The sequence below is a fragment of the Centrocercus urophasianus genome, unplaced genomic scaffold (assembly GCF_019232065.1).
Source record: "Centrocercus urophasianus isolate 14NV4802_14NV808 unplaced genomic scaffold, USGS_Curo_1.0 seq_17, whole genome shotgun sequence".
In the NCBI taxonomy this organism is placed as follows: domain Eukaryota; kingdom Metazoa; phylum Chordata; class Aves; order Galliformes; family Phasianidae; genus Centrocercus; species Centrocercus urophasianus.
In genome coordinates this window covers 32410662-32438040 of record NW_024884722.1, presented here as the reverse complement: position 1 = coordinate 32438040, position 27379 = coordinate 32410662, and positions in this window count along the sequence as shown.

The following is a 27379-nucleotide window of genomic DNA, read 5'->3' as shown; positions in this document are numbered from 1 at the left end:
TGTCAGCCAATCCTCCCAACTTTGTATCATCAGCAAACTTGCTGAGGGTGGCCACTATCCTCTCATCAAGGTCATTGATGAAGATGAAGAACAAGACTGGACCCAGCACCAACCCCTGAGGAACACCGCTAGTTACAGGCCTCCAACCAGACTCTGCACCGCCAACGATGACCCTCTGCCCTCTGCCAGTCAGCCAGTTCTCAACCCACCTCGCTGTCCACTCATCTATCCCATACTTCCTCTGCTTTGTTATGTCACGGGGGACAGTATCAAATGCCTTTCTGAAATCAAGGTAGACTACATCCACTGCTCTCCCCCCATCCACTCAGCCAGAGACAGCATCATAGAAGGCTACCAGGTTGGTCAAGCACGACCTCCCCTGGTGAACCAATGCTGACTACTCCTGATAACCTCCTTTTCTTCCAGTTGTCTGGAGATGACATCCAGCACCAGCTGTTCCATCACCTTTCCAGTGACAGAGGTGAGGCTGACTGGCCTATAATTGCCTGGATCTTCCTTCTTGCCCTTTTTGAAGACCGGAGTGACATTGGCTATCTTCCAGTCTTCAGGCACCTCCCCCGTCCTCCAAGACTTCTCAAAGATGACAGAAAGCGGTTCAGCAATCACCTCTGCCAGCTCCCTCAGCACCCGTGGATGAATCCCATCGGGTCCCATGGATTTGTGAACATTGGTGTTGCCTAGGCGCTCTCAGACCACCTCTTCCCTGACTGAAGGGAGGTCTTCCATTCCCCAGATCCTCTCACTAACCTCCAGGGTCTTGGATTCCCGAGGGAGAGCTTTTTCACTGAAGACAGAAGCAAAGAAGGCATTCAGTATCTTCGCCTTCTCAGCATTCCCCGTTACCAGAACACCCCCATCACTTAGCAGGGGAGCCACATTCTCCCTAGTCTTCCTTTTGCTGTTAACATACTTAAAAAAGCCTTTTTTGTTATCCTTTATCCCCTTCAACAGATTTAATTCCAGGCGGGCTTTAGCCTTCCTCGTCGCATCCCTGCAGGCCCTGACAACATTCCTGTATTCTTCCCAAATGGTCAGATCCTTTTTCCACATTTCATAAACCTTCTTTCCTTTGAGTTTGTGCACGAGCTCCTTGCTCATCCACACAGGTCTCCTGCCACCCTTTCCCGATTTCTTCCTCACAGGGATGCACCAATCCTGAGCTTGGAAGAAGAGCTGCTTAAATGCTGAGCAGCTCTCACAGGCCCCCTTACCTTCTAACACCCTAGCCCATGGGATAGCTCCAAGTAGGCCCCGGAAGAGATCGAAGTTGGCTCTCCTGAAGTCCAGGGTAGCAATCCTACTTTTTGCTTTACTTCTTCCACTCAGGATCTTGAACTCCACCATCTCGTGGTCACTACAACCCAAGCTGCCCCCAACCTTTACTTCCCTGACAAGCCCTTCTCTATTAGTGAGAATAAGGTCCAGCAGTACCCCTCTCCTCGTCGATTCCTCAACTGCCTGCATCAGAAAGTTGTCTTCGACACATTGCAGGAACCGTCTGGACCGCGCATGCCTGGCCACATTGCTTTTCCACCAAATATCTGGATAATTGAAGTCCCCCATAAGCACCAGCGCCTGGGATTGTGACGCTGCTTCAAGTTGCTTGTGGAAGACCTCATCAACCTCCTCATCCTGATCAGGGGGCCTGTAGCACACTCCCACAACAGTGTCAGCCATACCAGCCCGCCCCTTGATTCTCACCCATAAGCTCTCCACTGCTACACCACTCTCCCCCAGGTGGAGTTCAATACATTGTAGCTGCTCTCTCACATAAAGAGCAACTCCACCACCCCGCCTCCCCAGCCAATCTTTCCTAAAAAGCACATAGCCCTCCATGACAACTGATGTCCATGATACTGATGTCAAATACATAAGACCTACATGTGGGCACAAGAAGGTCATATGATGTTTTACTTCAAAGACACGTCTAATTTCTACATTAGACCTGCTATATAAACCTCTTTTAAAATCTAAATTACAAAACAAGGAAAATCATCTCTGGAGTTTACTGTCATGGATGAATAAGTAGGTATTACTGGTTTGCCGAGCAGTAAATTGAAATGAAAAAAATACCCCAATTAATGACATTTTACTTGGATAAAAGGCTTCCTCTGAGCACCAATTTCCACGTGAAACCATCCACATGAAGTGAGAAACAATATTTTTCTTCCTAGTACAAAAAAAACTCTCCAAAAGACCCCTTTATAGTTTGTATTCCTGTCTTTCTGAATTTTTACCTTTCTGTGTAAAATACAGCCTGTTTGCTTGCAGTTAAAAGTAAATCTCTTCATCTTGCAGCTGAGCAATCATGGCTTATTGCCAGAAGCAAAAAAGAGAAGGGAGACTAACATTGCAACTTCATTTTGAACAGCTGTAGGTTGATATTAGTAGAAAGTTGACACTTGTAATTAAGCAGGGAAACAGACAACAGCACCACTACAGAGCTGCGTGGTCTGGCTATCATTAGTTGTAAAATCAAACATCTTAATTTGGTTTTGTTTGTGTGCTATACATGGGAGGTAGAGTGACAGATCACTGAGCTGCTTTGAATTTTACATTTAAGCAACTTAAGAGCATCTGTAAATGGTGTTGAATTTTGCTTCTTCATTAATGAATTGGGAATTAAGTAGACCTCCAGAGGAAAACAATTTTCTTCATAATATGAGCAAAGCGTCTCTGCAAATATTTAGGCACTTATTCACTGAAAACTGCTCCGTTTGTTTCTATAGCTTCCGCCTAGAGCGCTCCTTCCATCTCGTGTTTCATTGCTCATAGCACTCGGGCAAATAAAAATGAAATCTCTATCACACTCTTGTGAGTAAGAAGTGGAATGCACTTCAGAAGTTAAAATTTTCCCTCTTCATCCTTCAACAGCATTGAAGTTTCACAGGCTGTTATCTGTCCAAAATGAAAACTGCACAAAAAATAGAAATGTTTCCTTTTTCCACATATACGAGAGAGGCCATCCTAGTCCTTTCAGACCTAGATCTAGAAAGACTTTTCAAATGTCTAGTTTGAAGTTTAGAGACAGCCATAAGCAGCATCATTGTGCTGGCAGGGCTGGATGTCTCCACGTCATGCAGCTTAGCTGTATCACTATCCACGTTATCCCAGATCTTGTCAAGGTCTTTAGTAAGAAAAGAAAAAAGAAAAGAAAAGAAAAAGTGAAGAGCTAGTATTTTAACATCAGCAAGAAACAAGGAGAAGGGGCAACTGCATAACGTAATTTCAACATGTCTAAATACATCATACCAACCTATAAAATGCCACACGCTTCTTCATGTTTCACTCTTAAATCATCTCACGTAGTGACGGTAATCCATTTCTTTCCAAATTTATTTTATACCTACTTTCATTTGTCTTGAACGTAACTGATGATGGATCTACTACTTTACTCACACTTTAGAAATAAAAAGCCTCTTTACACATTAATGTAAGCTTGCAGGTCTTCAAGCCTCAATTGACTCAAAAACATTTTGCAAAACATGCCCCTCTGATCCAGAATTGTCAACACAAATTTGGAATACTTGCCTGTGCCTTTTCACACATCACTAGAATAGCCAAGTATTCCCTCCCTATTCACTTCTAGCAACAGAGAGCTCTGGAACACGAAATTTGAAGATATTCTTTACATTAGAAAGTCTACTGTTTCTGTGGCATATTTCAGCAATATTGAACACTTTTTGTTCTAAAATGCAAATTGCCAGTCTGCACTGACTAACTTTATTTTTGAAAGTTTTCTCACATCAGCAGAAAACAACAGTTCTCTTTATTTCTCTTGACAACACAAACTCCTTGTACCATGGCAAACAGAAAAGGTTGCAAGACTGACCTGTGTGTTTTCCTCTCCCCAAATCTCTTCTTGCATTTCAGTTTATTATTTGACATTTGAGCACAATTTCCAAGATTGAGGCCAAGAAGCCTCTGCCAGCTCCAAAATTTTCTTGCAGAACACAAAGGTGACCCCTGGGATCAGCATGCACCTACCTGCTGCATCGCGCAATGGCTGTGCAGATCATCTTCCATGGCCCTGGGAGCAGACAGCTCCCTAGCCTGGAAAACGGCCAAATCTCATTTTCTGCTGAAATACCCCTAAAAATCCTTTCAGTGCAGCATCTGTAACAACTCGTGATTTTATGCCAGCAAAGGAGACTAAGCTGCAAGGCGTCAGACAAAAACAACAGACAACCTTTTTTTCTCCAGTTTCTGCCTCACAAATCCTTCTGCAGGATAAGGGACACCAACTGCTTCACACCAGAAAGAGATTATCCCTAACAGACTCAGAGGGCACGAGGAATATTTCAAGATGTGCTGCCTATCCTGTCAAACCCATTAGCACCATCTGAGGACTGCCAGGTAGCCCTCAAGGCACATTAACCTCTAACCCTCTTGTTGTGAACTAAACATTCACAACAAGAACCAATATACAGCATCCCAAAATCATACTGTCACTAGTCGAGTGCCTAAATGCAAAAATTCATTTTATTAAATAGATATATTAAAAAAAAAAAAGCTAACGATGTCAAACCTAGTGATATTGATTCTACTTCATTTTCAGGTCCTTGCATTTCATGTGACATTTCTTCCCTGTCACATGTAGGCTTCATTCTTTTAAAATAGTGTAGTATTTTAACTACAATGAAATAACTTCCTCTTGCAAGATAGGGAGCCCCCATTCCATGCTTCTAGACCTTATTTTCTCAGGCATAGGCAAGGAGGTGAGCACTGACATCCATAGATCAGAGCTCTCTTTGAAGGTTAGCAGCAAGAATTACCATCAAAGCTGGATTCGAGTTTTGTAGAGCAGAAGAATGCTGTGAGAAAACAAGATTATGTATGTAGCTAGCCAGGAGACTTCCAAAAGTTAATGACTCTGTACAGTCTACAGAGAAGAAAGATCTGAATTTTTCTCAGGAATGTGACACAGGATTTTAACAGCCAGGCATCTGTCACTTTGATATGTGCATGGTCCCTAGAGCTGTCTAGCTGACAAAACAACATCCATTAAAATATATTCTAAATAAAAAAAGACACAATGGTACATTATTCTTAAGACTGCAATGTGTCAGACAGATTTACAATAGAAACGTTACAGTCCCAGGCATACCTGTGAGTCACTGCTAGCAAATGAGAAGAATCATTTGAGTTGGAAGGGGCTTTTAAAGGCCATCTAGTCCAACTCCCCTGTGATGAATAGGGATGCCTACAGCTAGATCAAGCTGCTCAGAGCCCTTCTCAGCCTAACCTTGAACATTTCCAGGGATAAGGCACCCACAATCTCTCTAACACATTCCAGTGCCTCACTACAACTACTGTAAAAAAACCCTTTTTCTTATATTCAATCTAAATGTCCCTTTTTCTGGTTTGAAACCGTTTCCCCTAGTACTAACACAACAGACTGTACCCAAGATTCTGCCCCCTTCTTTCTTGCAGCTCCCCTTCAGATACTGAAAGGCAGCTCCCACGTTTCCCCAGAGCCTTCTCTCTTCACCAGGCTGCACAGCCCCAGCTCTCTCACTTAAGGAGTGTGGTTGACATGAAGGAGAAGCAGGTTTGTGCAAACCTTATTTAGTCCAAAAGGCCAAGTGCAAGGAGATGTATCTGGATCATGGCAATCCCAAGCACAAATACAGGTTGGACAATGAGTGGACTGAGAGCAGCCTCAAGGAGAAAGATTTGAGGATGTTGCTCAGTGAGAAACTCAACATAAGCAGGCAATGTGAGTTTGCAGGCCAACTGTATCCTGGGCTACATCAGCAGAGGGAGGCCTGCAAGTCTGGGAGTTGATTGTCCCTCTGCTCTGCCATCTCCAGGCCACCAGCTGCATACAGTTGTGGGGTCTCCAGCACAAGAAATACTATTAAACACAATAATAGCCCAAACAGTAGCAAACATTGGCCATGCTCTTCTTGCAGTTTTGCCTAAATCTGGACACTACTGATCTAATGATCCCTTGAAACAGTATTTGCTCAACACTAGGAACAGCACAAATACTCATTCTCAAGTAGTACAGTAGATACCTCATCGTGAGCAGAGCTAAAAGCATTAGGACAGTATTGTTTTCTTTCCAAATGATTTGTAGAGCCCTTGAATTAGCTTTCTTCAGTGGCTTGAACTGTTATAATACTTCAGCTTCAGAACATAAATGAGACTGTCCAAATTCCAGCTGCTTTAACATACGTAAGACTGCCTCATCCCATAAAGAAATATTAATTAAAATTTGAAGATAACCAAAGAATTGTTTTTTAATGGAATTGAGGTTACGTGAGAACAGCTTACTGGAAGAAGGAACTTGTACAAGACATTGATTGAAATCCCTGCTGTGGCTACAGGGTGTCTATAGAGCTACAAGACATCAATGAAAACCTGAATCCAGCAAACTGGGTTCTTTCAGAGTCCTGCTAAACTACCAGTAGTTGTTAGTCTATTCCGAAATTTTAATGGAGAAACTTGTAACTACTGATGAAACCTGAAACAGAAGCTTATTTTTTCTGAACCAGGCTATAAATGCCTCTTTTTCCTTCTAAAAGCATTCCCATTTGAATACTTTTCTGTTTTGCTAGAGTTATGACAGCATATGGACACACAAGGAAGATAAGGTTTGCAGGTAAACAGCATCATCTGTATTAAACCAAGTGAGACGACTTGAAGGACAACATAAGCTTTGGGGCACAAAAGTCCTTTGCAAATCAGTGATGAAAACAACTCTCGTGTATTCTTCATGTGCTTTTAAACTACATACTATATCTAGAAAGTCCAAAGAAGTCAGCTTATGTCTTCACACTCTTGGGAGAAAAGATGTTTCAGCATGCCCTGCCTCCATTTCCAAGAATTCTGCAGCCTCTAAAGATTCTCACCTTTACATCTATCAAGGTTAAAAACAATTGTTCTATGGGTCCAGAAACACAAACATAAGGCCAAAAGGGTGTAAGATGTCTGATATTAAGTTCTGTGGGTAGATGTTCGAAAGTACTGGAAAACCATTGACAGTCCACCTCTTACAGTGGCACTTTCTTAAGAAGTGGTGCATGCCTTGACATATTTTGAGTTACACAAAACAGAAATGGGTGGCCCAAAGAGAATGAGTTACCTGTGAAATATTTAACAGTGAGTTATGATTTAGGAAGAGACACTCTCCAAGTTAGAGAAGCCTGAAGAATCACCTGGAGAGATTAACCAGCACCTTCCCTTTTTCACAGTACCTTTCCTACCCTGTTTGCTGCATTACGTGTCTTAAATGAGAGCACTACATTGATATTATTTTTTTTTTTTTCAATAAATTGAGGCAAATAGAGAGAACAATTAACCCTAGATACTCCAAGGTGAGAATAAAAGGAGCCACAAAATAGTACAAAATAGGTACTGTTTTAAAAATGACATCCTTCATTGACTTTTTGTCTTTGCATCCTCTTTGCAACTCTGCCCAACAGAACAATTCAGGAGGCCACGAAGTGATTTTTTTTTTACATCTATGTTGAATGTCTTGAATCTTGGACTCTAGACAGTATGCTTCTGCAAGTAAAAATTGTGTTATCAGTAAATATTACATGGATTTCCATTTTAAAACCGCCACAGTGTAATATACCTAAAAGGTGGAGTTGGCCCATAAAGGAAAAAGTACTAGATGTGTTTGGTCAGAAAATTCAGATTCAGCTCTTAAATACATTTTAGTTAACTTAAAGCACTACAAGTTTGGCAGAGAGAAGAATGAAAGCTTAGGAAGGTGAACTGCTTATCCTAGTATCAGAATGCTCAGAAGGTTCCTTAAGCAAGACTGCTTGAAGAAGTCTGGTAAGAAGTAGGTGACCTAAGTGTGCATTTCATTGTTTTAACAAAGGCAGGTATTTTTATTTTGTACCTGTTACTGCTGTCATTTTGAAAGACTTTGAAACAAGGTGAAATTGAAACAGCATTTCCGAGAAATGATAAATTATGGATGAAGCCTACAGTCTCTAAAGGAAAGAAGAGCTTTCGATATATTCTCCATGATAGCTAGAAATGTCAGAGAATAAAAGAAAGACAAAAGCATTCAAAGCATATATGCATACACCTTTGCGTATGGCTAGCATTTAACTCATGATGAATCATGGGACTTTTCTGATCCTAAATTAAGCTTCTGCATGCACTGCATTTGGGCAGCATGCTCTCTAGCGATGCTGTGATGTAGGTTACACAATGTCATGGTTTTGTGATTTTTGGCTTTCGGTATTCCACATCATAACATCATGTGGGGCACTGGGACTTTAACTGTCAATGCTCAAGTCCTGGGTACCTGCCCTGAAGAGAAGAAGAACTACATTCCCCAGGGGACCTTGCGGTCAGGGAGAGGAGGTTTAACTCCTGGCAAGGTCACTTGAGTTCTTTTTCTCGCCTGCCCTTCGTCACGGGCGCTGCTCCCATCTCCCTGCTGCTCAACTGGACTGCGCATCTCACCTCAGCATTGTGGTGAGGCCTATCCACCTTTCAGACATTCTCTCATTATATTTGATTTATTAGCTTCAATTCTGATTATATTGTATTATAGTGTGTTATCTTGCATTCCGATAATATACTTAGCAAATTAGTTTGTTTCTCCTCAGATCGGTGCCGCTGTGTTAATTATTTTGGGGTCTCCTGTTTCCTTTTTTCCGGAGGTGTGGATCTGTGCATCCCTCCGCCCCGCTCATCACGGAACCGGGCCGAACCAGCCCGTAAACCGTTGACACACAAGAAGAACTACACAATAAATCAGAAAGTCACTCCTTAGATAATACTGCATGACAAGGATCCTCCGTGTTTGCATCTCATCTCTGTGCGTGTAAGCACACGCATACAGAAACAATTAAAATTCTCAACTTTCTCCTACGTCAAAGTTCTGATAGAAAATTCCTGTTTCCCTTTACAACGTGGTGTTTTTGGAAGCGTGTTGGCTCTTTTGGGTATGTGCAAGTACACTTCGAAACATCAGGACGCAAGCTAGCATTAGCGCAGCATCAAACTTAGAGATGCATTCTGTGCTCCGTATGCTTTGACAACGCCTGTGAGATGCATGGAATGGTTACTCCTTTTTCTTAAATCTTTTTATAACTTCTGGAGAGAAATAGCATTGAATTACAACTCCATGAAAAAGGTATCAGGTTGGCAAAGACAGATGATACTTTTTGCTGTGCATCAGAAGCACAATAAACATAGTTAAATATTCTGAGGCTGCTATTTATTTGCAAATCAATGGGGAGATCATTTTTTAAGTAACAGACAATAGGCTCTTGTTTTCTATTCTAAAAATTGTTACGAAAAATGAAGGAGAAAAAGCGAAGGTCATGTTCTGCATTGCAGCTGAAAAGACAGAATTGGTTCTTTTTCTATGAATGGGAAGGATTAAAAAGCAAGTATAACAAGCAGTATAAATGCCATCCTCTAACAGATACCACAACTATTCTTGTATGTTCCTAACAAATCTTTTGACTGTTATAAAAACAAACAAGGTTGCTGATGACTTTGCAAGTCTGGTTAGTAGCAGGCATAGCAGACAAACTTATTTTCTCCTCTCTCAAGAAGGAAACATTCAAAACACGAGCCACTGTTCTACCAGTAAACACTTAAAAATTGCATACTTTTCTATTAGGAAAACATAATTATAATCTTATTTAGGCCTTCAGTGCACACACTGCACTCTATTCATTATCTAAAACAACGACAAATGATGTAAGGACCATTTCAAACTACAGTAAATCACATGCCTCACATAGAGGAGAATGCCAGGTTTTGTACAAGGCCATATCTAGATCACATTGCAAGAATGTGTTGTTTAGTACTCAAGTATTAGAGAACGTATTTTTAGCTTAACTCACTTGGCTTGAAGGTGTGCCCACTCCCCCCCTCCCCCTCCCCCATCAGCTCAACTCCAGAGTTATGCTCAAAAAGTTTTATTTTCAGGATGTATTGTTTTGCAGTTCAACCCCAACAACAAATTGCAAGGCAGTTTAGTGGAGGGGCAACAGGGAAGGGAGGCTGGAGAGGAGGTAAAACAGGGATTTTAGTACTTCAGACCAACTTAGCCATGACAGTTCACACCTGTTCTCCTGATATGTTCTCAACCATGTGAAAAATACATTGCCTCTGGTACCACATGCCAACACCTTGAGTCCAAGCCCTTCTACTGCTCGTGTAAATGCTCCTTCACCTGGATTTTGCCAGGTAAAGAGATCCTCCTGACATGCTTACACAAAGCCAGGCAAAGCTTGGGATGTAGCAGCCATGCACTGAGCTGAGGGAAGGGCAGCCTCCTCAATGGGTATGGGCAGCTGCACTGCTCCGACCTTTCTTCTGGCTGATCTTTAGGCCAGTGCTTGGCAGAAGGTCAAAACAGGGATCAATTGCATCATCTCCCTGTCTAATGTCAATGTCAGGTTCATGTAGACATAAGATTTCACTCTGTTTTCAAAAGGCACGATGCTGTGCCAAGATACTCAAAACCATATGCCTGTTAATTAGGACAAGTAAGGATATTTTTGCTCACTGGCCCAGTACTGACATTAACAAAGCTATAATTCCCTCTGTCATTGTAGGGGACAGAGTTTATCCTCACCGACCCTTTGTTCTCAAGCTTTTCACTAGGAACTCTGAGAAGGGATTAGAGTAGTTTTCCCCATGAGAAGTGTCAAAATATTATTGGAATGTGTATCTGGGAGGCTAAACGATGAGTTACTGGTGACTTCTCAGTCTCTGCCTTCTGGATGACCAGTTCAAGGTGCCATTTTGCTCTGCAATAGATATGCACAAATAGGGCACTGTAATTGCTTTCACGATCCCTAGAAGGAAGCATTAAGTACTCCAAACCAGCGTAATATTTACAGCAACCTAGAAGTCCAGAGAAGCAGAAGAGATCCCTTTAGCTTGAGCCAAATCCACAAAGCTTGTCTAGGTTCTCAAGATATCCAAGTAACACTGCACAGATTAAATGAAGATCTTAAGTCTGCCCTATAGAAAATCGTAACACTTGTTAGCCCGTTCTCTAAAAACAGCATAACACTGGTTAGGTGGTAGGCATTTTTTTGATAATTCAATTCCTAAGAGTGTGGTGCTATAAATAAAAGTTTGTTTAGATAAAGATATTAAGAAATGTTTTCCCTGAAAGGAAGAAGACAACCAACTTAGTCTTTTCCAATCAATGGTTTGTTTTACTGCCCATAATAACAACATTCCACCTGAAATATTGTTACAACATACAGCTCTAGGACACAGCAGGCCTTGGGAACATGAAGGACAGGAACTGAACAACTCAGTACCAAAGCGAAATAAGTAAGTAGATAAAAGGAGAGGCATAAACTACTGTGATTCAAGGTAAAGAAAAAAAGAATTCTATCGAGGCCTTTCAGCACCATCACTTCAGAAATTATATTTCTTATATTTAATGGTCAGGGATTAAATAACCAGGGATTACTTACCACCCTTGAAGGAAAACAGAACAGCAGAACAAAATCTCACTGGCTAGCATTGTTAATGTCCTTTGCTCACTACTATTCCTCCCTCCTTAAATCACCTAATACCAAAAATGCTGGACTGAATCTACTTCAGCAGCATCCTGATATATTTTTTTCTTTCGAAGGTTAGAAATTGAATTAATCCAATCTCACTGTGAAACCTCTTAAGACAGTTACACAGAACACAGAGAATACTTAAAATACAAACATCATTAAAGAGGTAACAAAATTCATAGTCTCTAGCTTAGTATTTATCTGCGGAAAAAAAACTTGCTCATAAGCACAAAGAAAACATTATAATTTATCCCTGGGCTAAGATACAGCAGAGAAACCTGCCAGGACCTAAAAATGCTAAGATAAAAAAAAAAAAAAAAAGAGAATCAGTGTTATCTTAAGATCACGTATACGTTCAAATACTAACATGTAGCAGTTTGAATCTTTCTTGAGTAGGTAGAAGTCATCTACTCTTCAGGTTTGCCAAATAATCAAAACACAAGAAACTCATATTGAACTTCTCACCACTTCCTTGTGCCACTGCTTGCAAGGCCAGGGAGCATCAAGCAGTGATCCAGTGATCCTGAAGCCCAAAAGCTTCCCTTAGTGACTGCAAAGCCAGCCCAAATCTAACTACAGAAGAATAGACTGAAGCACAGGAATAACACCATGAATTGTAGTATACGGTGGAAAGGATGATAGTCAAGAGTTGTAGCTTTTTCCCTTTGGCTACCTGTTCTCACTCTAGAGCAGGCAGAATCTCACCTCTTCCAGCACAATTACTGCCATTACCTCCTGCTACCAGTTAGTTATTCCAGTGCAACATTTGTGTGAATGCTTTACAACTTGTATTTAATCATTCATTGGCATCTTCTTTGAAACTGTAGGTAATCGTTCACCTGTCTAATTAATGCAGTGCATAATACACAAGGGAAATTAAATTTCTGAGGTGTTTTGTTTTTATTTTCAATTTGTTTTTTTGGCTGTAAACACAAATTCAAATCACACTTCTATTTTTAAAATTTTTAGTATCTACGTCTCTGTTAAACAGGTTAGATTAGAAAATGATTTCTAAGACAATCATTTTACTGTTTCAAAAATTACAGATACCATCATCCAACTGCTAAAGAAAACAGCCTGCTCTGGTTTACTGGTACTGGCTAAGTTCAGAGACACCAAACTTTCTTCCCAGTTAAGGATCAGATGCATACTTTCTCCCTGGCTCTCCTTTAGCTCATCTCAAGTTTTCAGGAGTACTGACAATCATCATCACATGTCTTCAGAGAACTTCTGGCTCTCACACACCTCATTCAAGCTATATTTAGACTAACACAACTTCATGCAGTCAAGGCTTTATAATGCAACCTTGATGCCTGCAAGATTAAAGAGGCCATGCAGGCTGTCCTAGTGTCAGGTACAGTCGGGTACATTATCACTTTTACATGAGAGCTCATCATCTGCTCAGTAAATTTCCCTCTCTCAACAAACGACACTGTTGCACTACACAAAATTGACCGGAATCAACACAATGGTTTCTAAATGCGCACTAAACATAACCTAAGGAAATATACAATTTATAACTATTTCGCCAATATTTTTCCTAATTCGTTAACTAATAACACAAGTAAGAAAAAATAAACAATCTGTCTTAACAAACAACAGATCAAGACACATACTTGAAGGACCAACATCCCCTATTTACATACACTGAAATAATATTTTTCAAAGGCATTCAGAACACAAAACCAATGAAAAATCAAAAGAGAATAGAGATGGTAAGGAAGGTTCATGAGCCACCCCTGAACACTGGCATACAGTTGATAATCAAATATCACATAGGTCTACATATTTATTGTCACTTTGTCCACTGAATAATTATCATGGATTTTTTTCTAACAGCAGAGTACATAGACTCACACAACAAAAGGAATAATTCACCTGTCTGCTGGGAGGTTGAATAAGACACTGGATACCATTCCTATTAAAATGTTCACTTATCAATTACGTATACAACAGAAGAAAGGTGAAATAGACATTTAAAATCTGATTACTGTTGTATCATACTGTTGTAACTTGGTCACAAAATCCCCTGCTATGCTTCACTGTGAAAGAATAAGTTTTGGATCTTCAAATAGATTTGTTACGGTGTGTTACTGGATTTTACATTTGAACACATTGCAAAATACAACACAACCAGCATAACGTGGCTAATGCCTGAGTTCCGTTAGTACATCTCAAAAGGTATTGCACCAGTTTAGAAGCATTCTGAGGCAAGAGTGACAACCACATTATTTTTGTAACACCTCACCCATCAGCTGCTTACAGATGGACGTGCTTACAGAAACATACATAGTAAGAGCGACTAATTTTTCAACTTGCACTCAAACCTGGTGGCCCAAGCCTACAGATTAACATTTAATTAAGAAAGTATATAATATCTTTAATTATCTGATCTCATCTCACTGGATAGGTTACCTGGGACGGCACTTCTCTCTCTCTGAACCATGAACTAAGATGAAATGAAAAGCATATAAATGCACTACCTCAAAACTGCTGTCATCTACCCAAGGCACCTGGAAAGGACGTGTTATCAGAAAGTTTCTCTAGGCAAATACCTGTGCCCTACTCACCTCACACATCCATAGGATGCCACTGAAGCAGAAAAGTTTCTCCAAATCATGGTCACTGTCTTTGCTTGATTTCAAGAAGGGCCAGAGTTGCTCCTGGTTCTTCTGCTGCCTAAAGTTTCTCTGAAATTAAACAGGAGGTGACAATTTAGGACAGAGAAAGTGTAAGACAGTGTAGCCAGAGGTTAAAGCTGGAAATTTCTCACAGCCAAGTCAACAATATGCAGCACCTAATATGTTAAAATTATTATTTTAATTAAAATTATATTTTAATTTTGATACAAACTTTTGACACTTCAGTAATGTGCAAAGATTTAGCAGAGTAAAAGGAGCCTTAAAACTTTCACCACTATCTTAATCTCAATCAACCAGCTGAGGATTATTTACCAATAATCAAATGCCAGCTATAAATATTAGCTTTGGAACAATCATTTCATTAACTGCACATACAGACAAAACAACACCTACACCAGCAAAAATACACAAATAAGCAGTGACTAGAAATATAAGCATTCAGTCAGTTTTTCTTAAACTGAGCATAGAATAACAATGGGTTAAAGCAAAGCAGATTTAGAAGTCACAAGTGGATGCCTAAGACACCTGAACCTTGAATAGTGCATGACACAGAGAAATGTGTAACATTTCAAGCACTGAACGGCAAAAAATTCTTTTTAGAGTTTGTGGCTATTATAAATTTAAATAATCTTTTGATGCAGGATTTACAACAATGAGTATCTACATACATTTTTATGCCTTAGCCTCATGTCTTTTAGCTTACTCCATGCTTTTTTGTCCTTTGTGTCTTAATGATGTAGCTTCCCAGTATGATGAAACGGAATAGGCAAGCATAGAATAGTTTTTATTTCTTTAACGCTCAAGGTATTCCAAAGCACGGGGAAAAATAATGAATTATGTACCAGTACTGCAGTGACCACAGCTAAAACATAAAAGTGATTACATGCTCAGCAGCAGCACTCAGACGCTTTAAGGGAATAAACTGATAGACCAGTATTTTGTATTTCTGATATTTGGGCTCAATGTCAAAAAGACAACTTGCAGTCTAGACCTCAAATCCTTTCCATTTGGCTTTCCTATAAATGTTTTTGCAGCTGTTTTGGGCAGGCAGCTAAGAAAGGCAATCACCAGGCAGAGATCAGAGCAATTGGAGAGAGAGATTGATGCACAGTCCGTGCAGTGACACAGTCAGACCAACAGCTCTGCTTTAAGTCCCACCGAGGGGACTTTGCAATTTGGAAGCACTTCACAAATCTAGTATCAACACTACCTGTTCCCTAAGATTTGGTCATTCCGATGAGGCTCAAAATGTGAACCCTTTCGTTTTAAGCCTGTTAATCAACACACAGGACATCCTACTCTTTTAATTGTAGAATTTTTAATACTCTACAAGAACCTGTTCTTCAGATCATGTTCTGCTTTGGCAATTCCAGGCAAAGTATTTACAGAGGGACCAACAGTCAGAGACAGAAAGAAAAGTTGAACTCACCCAACTGGTGATGCAGCTCTCTGGCCACACAGCATTCGTTCTCAGCAAGCAGCCCAAGCGATGGCTGGCCCTCAGATGAGCCCTGGGGGGCCCTACTGTGAGTCATAGCATAGAATCACAGAGTCATAGAGCCCAGCCCTTTTGGTCACCTGGGGAGCACAGGTGCAAGCAATCTGCCTGAGCTCCCTGAGCAGGCCTCAGCCCTTCACCAGGTGCTCGATCACCAGTTCAAGCCATCACCTAACAATTCCCCTACATATCATCTTTTCCCTATGATTATTTTTATTGAGTTTCTACTTTTTTCCTGTATCTTTTCGTACATTCCTGCGTTTCAGAATTAAGTAATACGTTTAATTTTTCTCTCTGTGCAAGCCTACATCATTGCTACTTAATAAAAGCCTGCTGCTTTTATCCCTTTTAGTTACACTACTCTTTACCTTAGGTGCATGATGAAAACAGATCCCCAAACCACTGCCAGTATCTCAGAACTGCATCACCATGCTTTGCAAGAAAATACCTCAGGGATTAAGCTAATGAGACCCAAAACGCAGCTGAGGAAAGGGACCATGTGTTGTGACCAGCATTGAGACGTACAAATCCTAAGTGGCTAGCTGGCCAGAAGCTACATGTATATTTCTAGTTGGCTGATAGAATTTTCTAGGGTTTCCACAACACAAGTGTTTCTGAGACAACAACCTTCTGTCAAACGCTTTTGCAGCTAGTCGATAGATGCAAGAGCTATTTAGTGCTGACACAAAGGAACTGATGGCGCTCACAGAGAACTGTCACCGAAGACCTATTTCCTTATGTATGAAGACTAAAACCTCTCTTTTGTTTGAGCTTTTTGAATGCAAATGGATACTGCATGGGACGATCCTACTTCATGAATTTGGCAGTTGAGACTTGTGAGGATTTAAACTGACCGGAATCTCATTCAAATCAGCACAGGGCTGAGATTCAGTTTTAACTGATGCTTGGAACAAGACTCATAACTGAAATTTTTGGCTTTTACTCCCCGTGGTTAATTGCCCCTCCTCAGATGACCTTGAAGACAAAGTTTCATGGTCATCCAACCTCACAAACTCCAGGCCGTGATGGTACCTCAGTGAACCTAGCTAAATTCCATTGAATTGAAATAGTGGTTTGGCTGGTTGGTTTGGTTTTAAGTCCCTACATTTTTCTCTTAATTTTCACAGTTAGACTATACAGACTATATATTTTAAAGGTTAAACTAAGACTTTCTCCCCATTCCAGAGCAAATAACTTCTACTGATGGCTTTCTCACACATTTACAGAGAATAAAGACTGTGTACCTTTTATTCAGTACTGCGTTGTTTCTTGCAATGTTTGAACTACTCTTACAAGGATGAATTATCTCTTTTTCCAGTTGTTGTACATTATTTATTCCAGTGTCATATAGATTTTCTTCTTTTTTCTGCTTTATCTTGGCGACAATAATTCCATTTACCCAGTGAAAGGTTATGTCTTTGCATAGGCCTCTTTTAGCATTTTTCTACAAGACAACATAGCTTCAACAGCTCTGCACTGGTAGAGGAACATTCTTCACTGTTCCATCCAAATGGATTCTGCTGTCATACACACATCACCTCCACAGCCCTGAATCCGCTATTCTCCCAAGCAGCACCCCAATCCAGGGTCCAGCACGGCATTCAGCAGCCAGATGTGAGAAGGACAAGAGCAAGTTTGCTATTGCCAAGATAATGATTCCTGGGCCATAACTGGGCAGCTGCTGGGTTGCAATCAGGATTTAAGAGAATTATAATTACCATTAAAGAAACAGCTACCATCACTGGACTCCCTTACTACACTGTCTCAGACTAAGGGCTAAATAGCTCTTAGACCACGGAAAATAGCTTCATTTCTAGATTAGTTATGCGGGAGGTTATGTTATATCCATCTAAGAAAATAATTTCACAAAGCTGTAAGAGCTACAAAGAGTCCAGATGAAGCACATTTTCATCACACTATGAGATCATCTTCATTTCCATAAAGAAAAGTTTAACTTAATCATTCAAGGGTAAAGTAATGGCTAATCTAACATTCGCAGCATTAGGATGCATTAGCAAGGACTTATATATGTTTCCTGGTTTTATTAAGTTTTATTACCTGACCGTGTTAAAGTTTGAAAACCAGTAATTTTAGTGATCTACAATAAGTAATGAAATGAGAAGAAAATCATGTTAAAACAACATTAAAAAGTAAAGTCATTCTTAACTGCAGAGCATGGGAAGCTGCAAGCAAAACTCCCATTAGCAGTAAATATAGCAGATGAAGATTATTCCCACGTATTTGCTAACACAGACTCAATGATATTTCCTTGCATTAAGAAGTTATTTTCTACTCCTTACCATCATGAATTTATCTGTTGTTGATCACTCTCATCACTTTAACGCCATTCTCAAAAGCCTTACTTTAAATCTCAAATCTTTCATGTATACAATCCTGCAAACAGTGTGAATCACAATGGATAGTTCATAGATATAGGAGTATTTAGAAAAGTGTCCTGTGCCAAATCATTAAGCAGGCTGCACTCCAGTGCCAACCGGTCAGCTGCTTCAGAAGCTGAACAGAAGCTCTTCAACTAGAGAAATTCTGAGGCGCACAGAAAATTCACTGTTTCAAACTCTATTACATTCAGCTAAAAGAAAAATGGAAACATTAAGGTCACTTCCTGCAAGAATAATCGTGTGCCTCGAGACTCATAAAAAGAAGCTTTCTCTTTCTAATATTTAACTCCCGCTGATTGCAATGTCTGCAGCTTGTTAGAAATGGCCAGTCTCACTTTCTAAGACAAAACAAGTATTTTTAAGTACTATTTCCTTTTTTGTTTGTTTGTTTGTTTCTGTGATACCAACAGCATTGTACATATTCTTCCAACAACAAAGTTACAAGCCAAAATCTAGGGGGAGCATTTTCACACGTCTGAATGACATGGAAGTCCTTCCAGTAGGTAATACTACAAACTTATTAATGAGGAAAAGAACCTAGTGGCCACAGAGCAAGAGAAGATTACATCACAGGGGAAAATAAGAAAGATGAAAGGTAGGCTTTCTGGAGTAATGGCTGATATAGGTTCTGCTGTCTCATAGTGATTCAGAGGAAAAATGTAAGTGAGTTCAGCATTTGTCAGTTCTGATGGAAAGTGCAGAATCTGGTATTTTTGGGGTGTACTACACCCAGCATTTCATTAACAGGAGGGAACAGAACAAGAATGTCCCATGCAGCAGACTTACCAATACCAAGTGACTGGTCGCAGTCAAACAGAGAACTAACAGCTTGACATCGCATACATATTTATTCACTTGAAGGCAATGTATTATTCTTATCTGCTTGCTTTGAAATTATCTTGCATTGACATCACAGAAAGAAGAAACATTTCTGATATCTAAAACCCTAATTCCTGTGAGTTTCCCAATACATTTTATACTCTTCACTTAGCTGAGATACTCTTGAATGTATCTTTTAGCAGCAGACTGAAACAATGATTTTCCAGTCTGCCTTTGCTTTTCCTTTTTTTAATGTACAGTCACGTTTAGTGCATATTATTTAACTTCACTTTTCATAAAGAATGAGAATCACCCTGCTAGAAGCCATATCTTCACAAATTAAATTCCAATTGCAAGTAGGAGTCTGTTGAGCTTGGCTCTGTGCATGCCTGCCAATGAGCAGTGACTTTTATACAAAATGAATTTCTCAACAATACCACGATCAGTAAACAATCATTTCAGATCTGACTCCTGACAAGTATTTTTACTGACAGCAGAGGATGACAAAAGAAGTCCCTACGCTTCATCAAAAGCCATCTGCCACTATATGCTGTTTCAGACAATTAGCTATCAGGTAACGTTTATCCTAATTTTCAGCATTCCGTTACAGCAGAAACATTCTGACATTTTACTTGTGGGCAACTGAGGTTAATATTTTCTGAACACAAAAACTAAGTTTACTCTTTGATTTTCTTTGTATTCATTGACACATGTCTTTCAGTGTAATTCCTAGGGTTTATGTAACACTTAGCCAAAAATCCCTGATTAGCTGGAATGCTCCTGGGATTTCAGAATGAATGATGTGAGAACAAGTTTTATTTGATTTGTTTTCAAACTCCTTTTTGAAAATTCAAACAATGGATTTAATGAAAATGCAGATTCTTCTCCAAAAAATCCTCATTGTCCTTATTGCCAAGTTACCCTATGCAGATCAATTGTTGAAAAAATCAAGTCCCTTTCCCCAGCAATGTTTTAGGAAAAAATACTTGGCAACCGAATTAGGCACACGGTAACAAAACTGCTGGAACTTTATATTATTTTTTAATACATACTGTATGGACCAGTATTCTCAGATTCTCATTTTGAGTTTGTTAGCTTGGCCTGCAGATAGCCATAAAGAAAAATAAAACCATTATTCTAGAAGCTACGGTAGTCTGTGTAAGCACAGCCCAAGACTACCCATGTCACATAGCTTGCAGACAAGGTGACTACCGTGGTCTTTCACTTGCATCTCAGGCCAGTAGGATAAGTTATGTATTTATTTATTATAACAATATTGAACAGTTTTCAAGTAAAGTTATTGCTAAGAATCCAAGAACACTCAGGTTTTTTGTGCTTCATAAAATGCTTCAGAAAATGTGAACATGGCTCACATGATCCATCCTACAATTACTGTGCTGCTTCAGACAAGGTTTGTACCATAAACAAACTGTAGCTTAGATGATATGAAAGATGACACAAACAGATACAAGATAATTTCCTCACCTGATATGAAGAGCAGGGCCCATATGCTGCCACCACCACTCCCAAAGGAGAGCGTGCTTAAGAATTTATCTAGCTATTGTCCCTCCTCAGTTCTCCTCAAAGACACAAGGATGCTTCACACAGCAGCTCCGCGGCCTTGGTTCTCTTCAAACTTTTTCTCAGTGACCTGGATACAGGATTGAAATAAATCCTCAGCACCTTTGTTGACAACATGAAAATGGGCAGTCCTGGTGACTGCCCGGATGGATGAGAGGCCAAGCAGAGGGATCTAGATAGATTGGAGCACTGGGCAGTCAGCAACAGCTTGAAGTTCAACAAAACAGAATGCTGAGAGCTGTAGCCAGAATAGAGCAATGCCAGACACAGGCACAGCCTGGGAGAGGAGTGGCTGGAGAACAGCAGGAGGGGACCTGGAGGTACCTGCAGTGTCCCCAGCGGCCAACAGGGCAATTAAGCATTGCATGGGCTGCCTTAGGAAGATGTGATTCTTGTAACTTTTGCTGAGCCCTAAAGTGGTTTGGCAGTTGCACTTGATGATCTTTGAAGATCCCCTCTAAATGAACTCTTTTGTTCTGTTCTACCTCCTGAAAAATAGCTTCCAGTGTGTGCACCTCCAAACAGCAGGCATCTATAACATGAGTAAATCTGTGATGTTTCTCCTCAGTGCTTAGAATCCAAAGAACACTGAACAAATTATTTTATGTTATGACACAAAGATCGCTGCTGCTTTGAAATTCAAAGGCTTCTCTTCTTTCATTTTATGTCTAATCTTGTAATTTTGAACTTTCATGTTGTTCTGGACATGAATTTCTTTTGAGGATATTTGCTGCAGACCGTTTTCATCAACAGTGCAGAACAGTTGTTCACCCACCCTGAAAAATTTATGTTATTTGCAATGTTAGTGGACCAGAGTTTTTTTAACAGAGATAACAGCAATCTCACCTGTAATTTTGTACAGTTAATTTTTTTTTTCCCATCTCTTCTGAAATGTATTTGTGCATCAAAATGAAGAAATTTTCTGGAGGAAATTAACCTAAGTCCTCCTGAATGTCATTTTTTTGTTCCAGAAAAAAATTACATGCATTTTCCCTATTTCATCAAATAAAGAGTAGCAGAATGAACACAAATCTAGGAAACCTTATCCCTGGAAAGTACCATCATTTATCTGAGCTCAGAAAGATGTTCTCAGCCCTGTCCTAATTCTTGAAGATGAGAGCTGTGAGTGCAAATGAGTGATATATAAAAGGCAGGGAGACTGTAGAGGTCCAGAACCCGTGGGATTACAGTAATAATTCACTATTACAGACAGCTGTGCAACCAAGCCTTTTCAACCTGAGCAGCCTTTTCTGAGAGGTGATCTGGAACATGCATCAGAAGATCTATATTTTATATTTCTTCAGAGATGTCACTGGAGAAAAAGACAACTTTAGGAAGCAAAACTTAGACAGATTTCAGCTCATGTCCAGGTTTGGCTGACTCAACTCGTTCTGAGCAGCAAACAAGTGAGTTTCTCTTTCTCATTTCAGGCAAATTAAGATATCAAACAACTCTTCTTGTTCCAGCAGAATGAAGTACAAGGCTTCAAAAATGCTTTTTTTGTTTCATTTTTTTTAAGAAAAGAACTTCTCATCCCTATGCATTTATGTCTCTCTCAATAGCTTGTGCTAGCTACAGCACTGTGCATTAAAAACAATGGTTCTAGTCAGGAACTGGAACACAGCCTTCCCTTTTTTCAAGCCAGTGCTATAACAACTGTCAACTTTGAGCCAGCCACTCTGCTGGGAAGGAACTGCAGTATATACAAAACGAACTTAACAGGAGAAGCAGACTGGAGTCTCTTCTCATCATCCTTCCCACATTACACCAATGAATACGCATGTTTTCTATACCCTAAACAATGTTCAGACAGTTTCAACCCCAGTATAAAAAAAAATTAGATAAGTATGCAGTTCTACACAACAGTGGAGGAGCACCAGTGGCCCTGTATCCCACACTGTGCAAGGCAGCACAACCTACCACAGCTCAGTGCTCCCTCCAGCACCCTGCCCCCAGCTTGGGATAGCATCTTCTGCTCCAGCATTGCTTCCACTTCTGGTCTGGAAGCAGATTGTTCCCATGTTGACCACTTGCATTCACCTCCAGCAAAATCCCCAATCCCAAAGAGAGGACCTGGAGCAAAGCTCGTGGTTCCATCAGCTGGGAGATGTCCACAGTGAGGCAAATATTCTTCTGGAACCAGTTCCTGCCACCTCTCTTGGCCCTGCTGTTTCTCAATAAATCACAGACACCTTAATATTGGAGGAAGAGCTGCTTAGCTGCCTCGTTGCAATAGCTAACTAGTCTTTCAATTTTCTTATTCCAAATGAAAAAGGAACAATGAAACTGTACTATGACACAAACACAGCCAAAATGGTTAAATATTTAGAATAACAAGGGACGACTGTCTCACAGTACTTGCAAAAAAAAAAACAACTGAGTTGTGAATGCTTCTTCAGAGTATAGAAACGAGTTCTTCTCACTTGTTAGAATGATCTGACAAACCAAACACAACCTGTGCTGGCTCTCAACTGGCAGAAGACAGAAATCAGCAGTTTATATATTTCATGACCTTACAGCCGCCTACATCCACCCCCTGCATCTCTAATGCAGCTTATCAAGAAGGCAAGCAAGTTAAATTCAAGTCTTACATCTTTTAGAAAGATGCCTGCATTTGATTTAGGTGTTTATAGTACTAGAACATCCTTAGCACCCCAGTGTAACTGCAAGTTAATCAGATAGTCTCAGTTCGTACCCCTGCTCCATTTTTAATCAGGTCATTTCAATTTCAAGTTATCTTGCTTCTCCTTTCAGTGAGAGACTCAGTAAGAGACTCTGAGGCTGTAGACTATATTCTCTCTTATTTTTCTCTATTTCTGTAGTAATTATTTGACGAGGAGACTTAGGAAGTGAAAAAGCTGAAGAGCAATTCCTACTTTAAGGCACATTTCTATAGGCTGCATATCAAAATTAAAGCTGTTCTGCAGCCCTACTGAATTGTCCTAAATCTTCTTTAAATATCACAACAAGAACATGTCAAAAAATAAGGCTTCAGAGGAAATTTGACAATTAAATGAAGACGAATGTCATTAATACTCCATTTCATTGCAAACTCTTAAATGATGGAGTAGAGTGTTTGTCATTCACATTAAGTTAATCTTCAGGATCTTTACACCACATCTTAATTCCTATGAACTATAATTGTTTCCCATGGAAGGAAACTCCAATATAAATCACGCAATGCCACCAACACCCACTATTTGCACAGAACATTTGTAACTTCAAAAAGCCCAGTTTGTGCTTAGTTTGAATGAAGCAGCATTATCAACACTGTGGAGGCCCGTAGCAAAACACGCACTGGGCTGAAGCAAAAGGAAGAGAAGTCATGTTTGCTAAGCAATATGAAGGCAGAGCTTCATCAGCACCCCCAGCATGCAAACGTTATCAATCACCAGAGAACAGGGAGAGGAAGAACACCAGCAGCACTTATATCTACTGTCTTCTCAGTGCCAACACGATAAATCAAGGGTGTTACAACAAGATGGGGACATGTAGAAAAAGAGCCTGCAGTATCTGAGGAAAAGTTTCAAACCAAGTTTTAGATGAACCAGACATAAAATACACATAATGACAAAGCAGGAGAAAAAAAAAAAAGAGATATTTCCCACTTGTTTTTGCCTCCATGTTTGAAACAAACAAACCAACCAACTGAAAAACAAACGAAAAACATGCAGAACACCCCTCAGACACATAGAAAACAGGCACAGGTTTTGCTCTTACTGCTTTTTCAGGGTGGTGTGTTCTTGGTTTTTATACAAGGATTTACAAACCAAAAATTCACAGCTAACATAAAAGTGAGTCAATTGGCAGATTATCTGACAGGAGAAAGCAAGACCTTTCTTTGTACCCAGCTGCACTAGCAGTACTGGCATAGGGCAACTTTGATCTTCTTTTCCAGTCCTTGTACCTTGGGTAGTTTGTAATTCCTATCAACTTCTAAGGCCTCTTTAATGAAAGAAGGAACTCTGCGTACAACAAAGGCAAGCCAGCGCAACACAGCTGAGACTTCAAGGAAAAAGAGGAAACCTTGTCACAGCACACCAGCTGCTAAGCTACTTCAGATACTTCCAGTAGGAAGGCTCAAGTTTTACAGTCCAGAATTCAGGTCGTTTCTTACCTCTTTGCTATCTAAATAAATGTTCTTTGAAAGGTGGTTTGTAAACACAACTGAATGACGGTTTACTTGTGGGAGGGTTGGCTACCACAAAAGAATTGGAAGTTTATGCAGTGCCTGTAGTTTATTAGTGTTGGAACTCTTCCAAGGAGCATCAGTTGCCAAGGCACCAAGCTGCCTGGCTCACCTTGCATCTACTGTGCAGCCAATTTCTTTGCACCACAGCTTTAGTTTAGTACAACTTTACCAACACTCAATAACTAAGCTTAAACAAATTCAAAATATACATCATGAAAGTTCAGTCTTCAGAGAATGGAACTCATCAATCAGTGTATTAGGGTTTTGCACACAGGGCCATTCTGTAGGGCTTTTTTTTTTCCTTGTTGATTTATTCTAGGGTTTGGTTGGGTTGGTTTGTTTTCTGGGTTTGTTTTCCTTTGTGGGTTTTTTTTGTTTGTTTGTTTGTTTGTTTGTTTGTTTAGAGTTTAACATTCAGCAGACTTTGTTTTCCCAGAAAAAGGGTTGCAAAGTCAGTTGCAGAAACGTTGACAACCAAATCACAAATAACACGATGTTCAGAAAGCGCTAACAATGATGACAATTATTCCCATTTTATTGTGAAGCTAGGTGTTAAATCTGTATGAGTTAAAGCTTAGAACTTAGTAAAAATGTATATTTTGGACACTTGCTACACCTCTGCAGTACAGAACATGGATGAAGTAACTGAATTCAATGGCCCTGACTTAAGACTGTGTGGCCCTGAGGCTACTCAGAGAAATGGAAAGAAGGAAGGAGAGCTGAAACAATCCATCTTTACTTGCAATTAACTACATAACAAAGAAGAGAGGAGAGAAAAAAAACAAACCAAACACAAAACAAGACTACTGATCTTCAGTTTTCAGGGAAGAGTTTTTCCTGGTATGGCATAGCTTAACTGAACAAAAAGAAATTCAGTAAAAGGCATGTTTTTTCCCCCTGTATTTTAGCATCAGCTGCTTAAAGAGAAAGATACTTTTGCTTCCTGGTGCATTAATGCTTATGTACTATAAATAAAAAGGCTTCCTTGCATTATCAATCACTATATTAAATATCTGATATTCAAACCCACAGGGCTTACAATAGAGCATTTTAAATTACAGTTCTTCCTCAAAGACTCACAACAAGCTCTTTTACTCAGCTTTTGATGTCTTTCGCAGTTGATGAAGGCTGCGGGTGAGATCTCCGAAGAAAATAAAATAAAAGATCTCCTCCATACCTCTAACAACCTCTCAGAGAAAATCTGCTTTTGCATTCTTGCCTTGTTACAGTTATGTTTATGCCGCTCTAGTCATACGAGTATCATTCATTCCTCTTTGAAATCATTTCAGGATGAGAGGGCAAAGAGAGAAGAGAGCAGCTTACCTGAAAGTTCACCAATTTGATAATTTTCTTGGAAAAAAAAAAAATAATAATAATCTCTCTTTTGACATTATGAGTCATTTTAGAGAAAAAGCTTTCATTTCTTTTTACTTTATCTTGCTGAGATACACTGTAGCAATAAAAGCATCATAAAAAAAAAATGACCGGATGAGCCCCAAAATCAGAGATACAAAGGTAACGAAATCCTACATGTAAAATCTTCCACAACCCAGGCTGAATTAAAGCTGAAGTGGAACATAGCAATAGAGAAGAAACAACTTAGGCTACATGAAGACACAATCCTGCAGAATTAATTCATTGGATGAAGGTCAGGAATACAGGTAGTGTTTCCCAGCTGAAACAATGCTCTCAGACCATCAGAGGCCACTGAACTTCTTTGCAGTGGCTTTTTAAATTTGCATCAATGCAGACTGCTGGACTTAATTTCACAGATCCTCCATAACATAAGCTTTCTCAACCTATACAATTGTAAAGTTCCATTTATCTTAACATCATAGTTATAATATATTCTTTCCTTACTCGCTTTCCTTATAAATCATCTTTCCTTTGAAAGCAAATAATAAATTAAGGAAGACAAAAGCTTGAGTTCTATGCTTGATAATTACACCAACACGCGTATCTCTCACCGAAAACCTTTATCTTTTGTACAGGTACTAGAGAAAGAGATGGAGAAACAGTCTCAAAGGGATGGCTTTACATCCTGGTCAGACTTGTAAACAATATGACTAAAAGGCTTAGGCAACATTTCACTTGTGATTATCACAGCTGAGATCTGAATGATGAAATAAAGCCAATATGTTAAGTTAGCCATCTGTAGTTTCTTTGCTTTATCAATCCTAACTTCTGTTAGAGTAAAAGTCATTTCCTGCTTTGCCTCTTAATTTCTCTCTGCTTTTATGTATTATTTATCCTTCTAAATGTATTATTTATCTTTGTAGTTCTATTATTCATCCTACAAAGCACCTAGTTATACTTTTGACATGAAAGATGCTGCACAAAGTGCTACCATATTGCATTCATCCTGCATTGAATTTTAAGCATGCACAGGTGAATGACAGTAACTGCACTGCATACTGATATGGGAGGACTGGTCAGGGGCTGGAAGCAATTAACATGACTGCAAAATTTGGCCTCCAAAGTATGTTGAAATTATCTCGCTTAACTGCTACGGCAAAGACCAAAATATTAAGGAACTGTTAGAAAATATACAATGAATGAGAGAAGGAACAGGAAATGGAAACAAATTCCCATCTCTGGTACAGTGGGAATGTTCCACTTCAGAAACAGAAAGCTAAGAAACAACAAAATAAGGGATTGGGGCAGTGAAAATGGAAATAAAAATTCCCTTATCTTCAGGTTTTTTTTCAGGA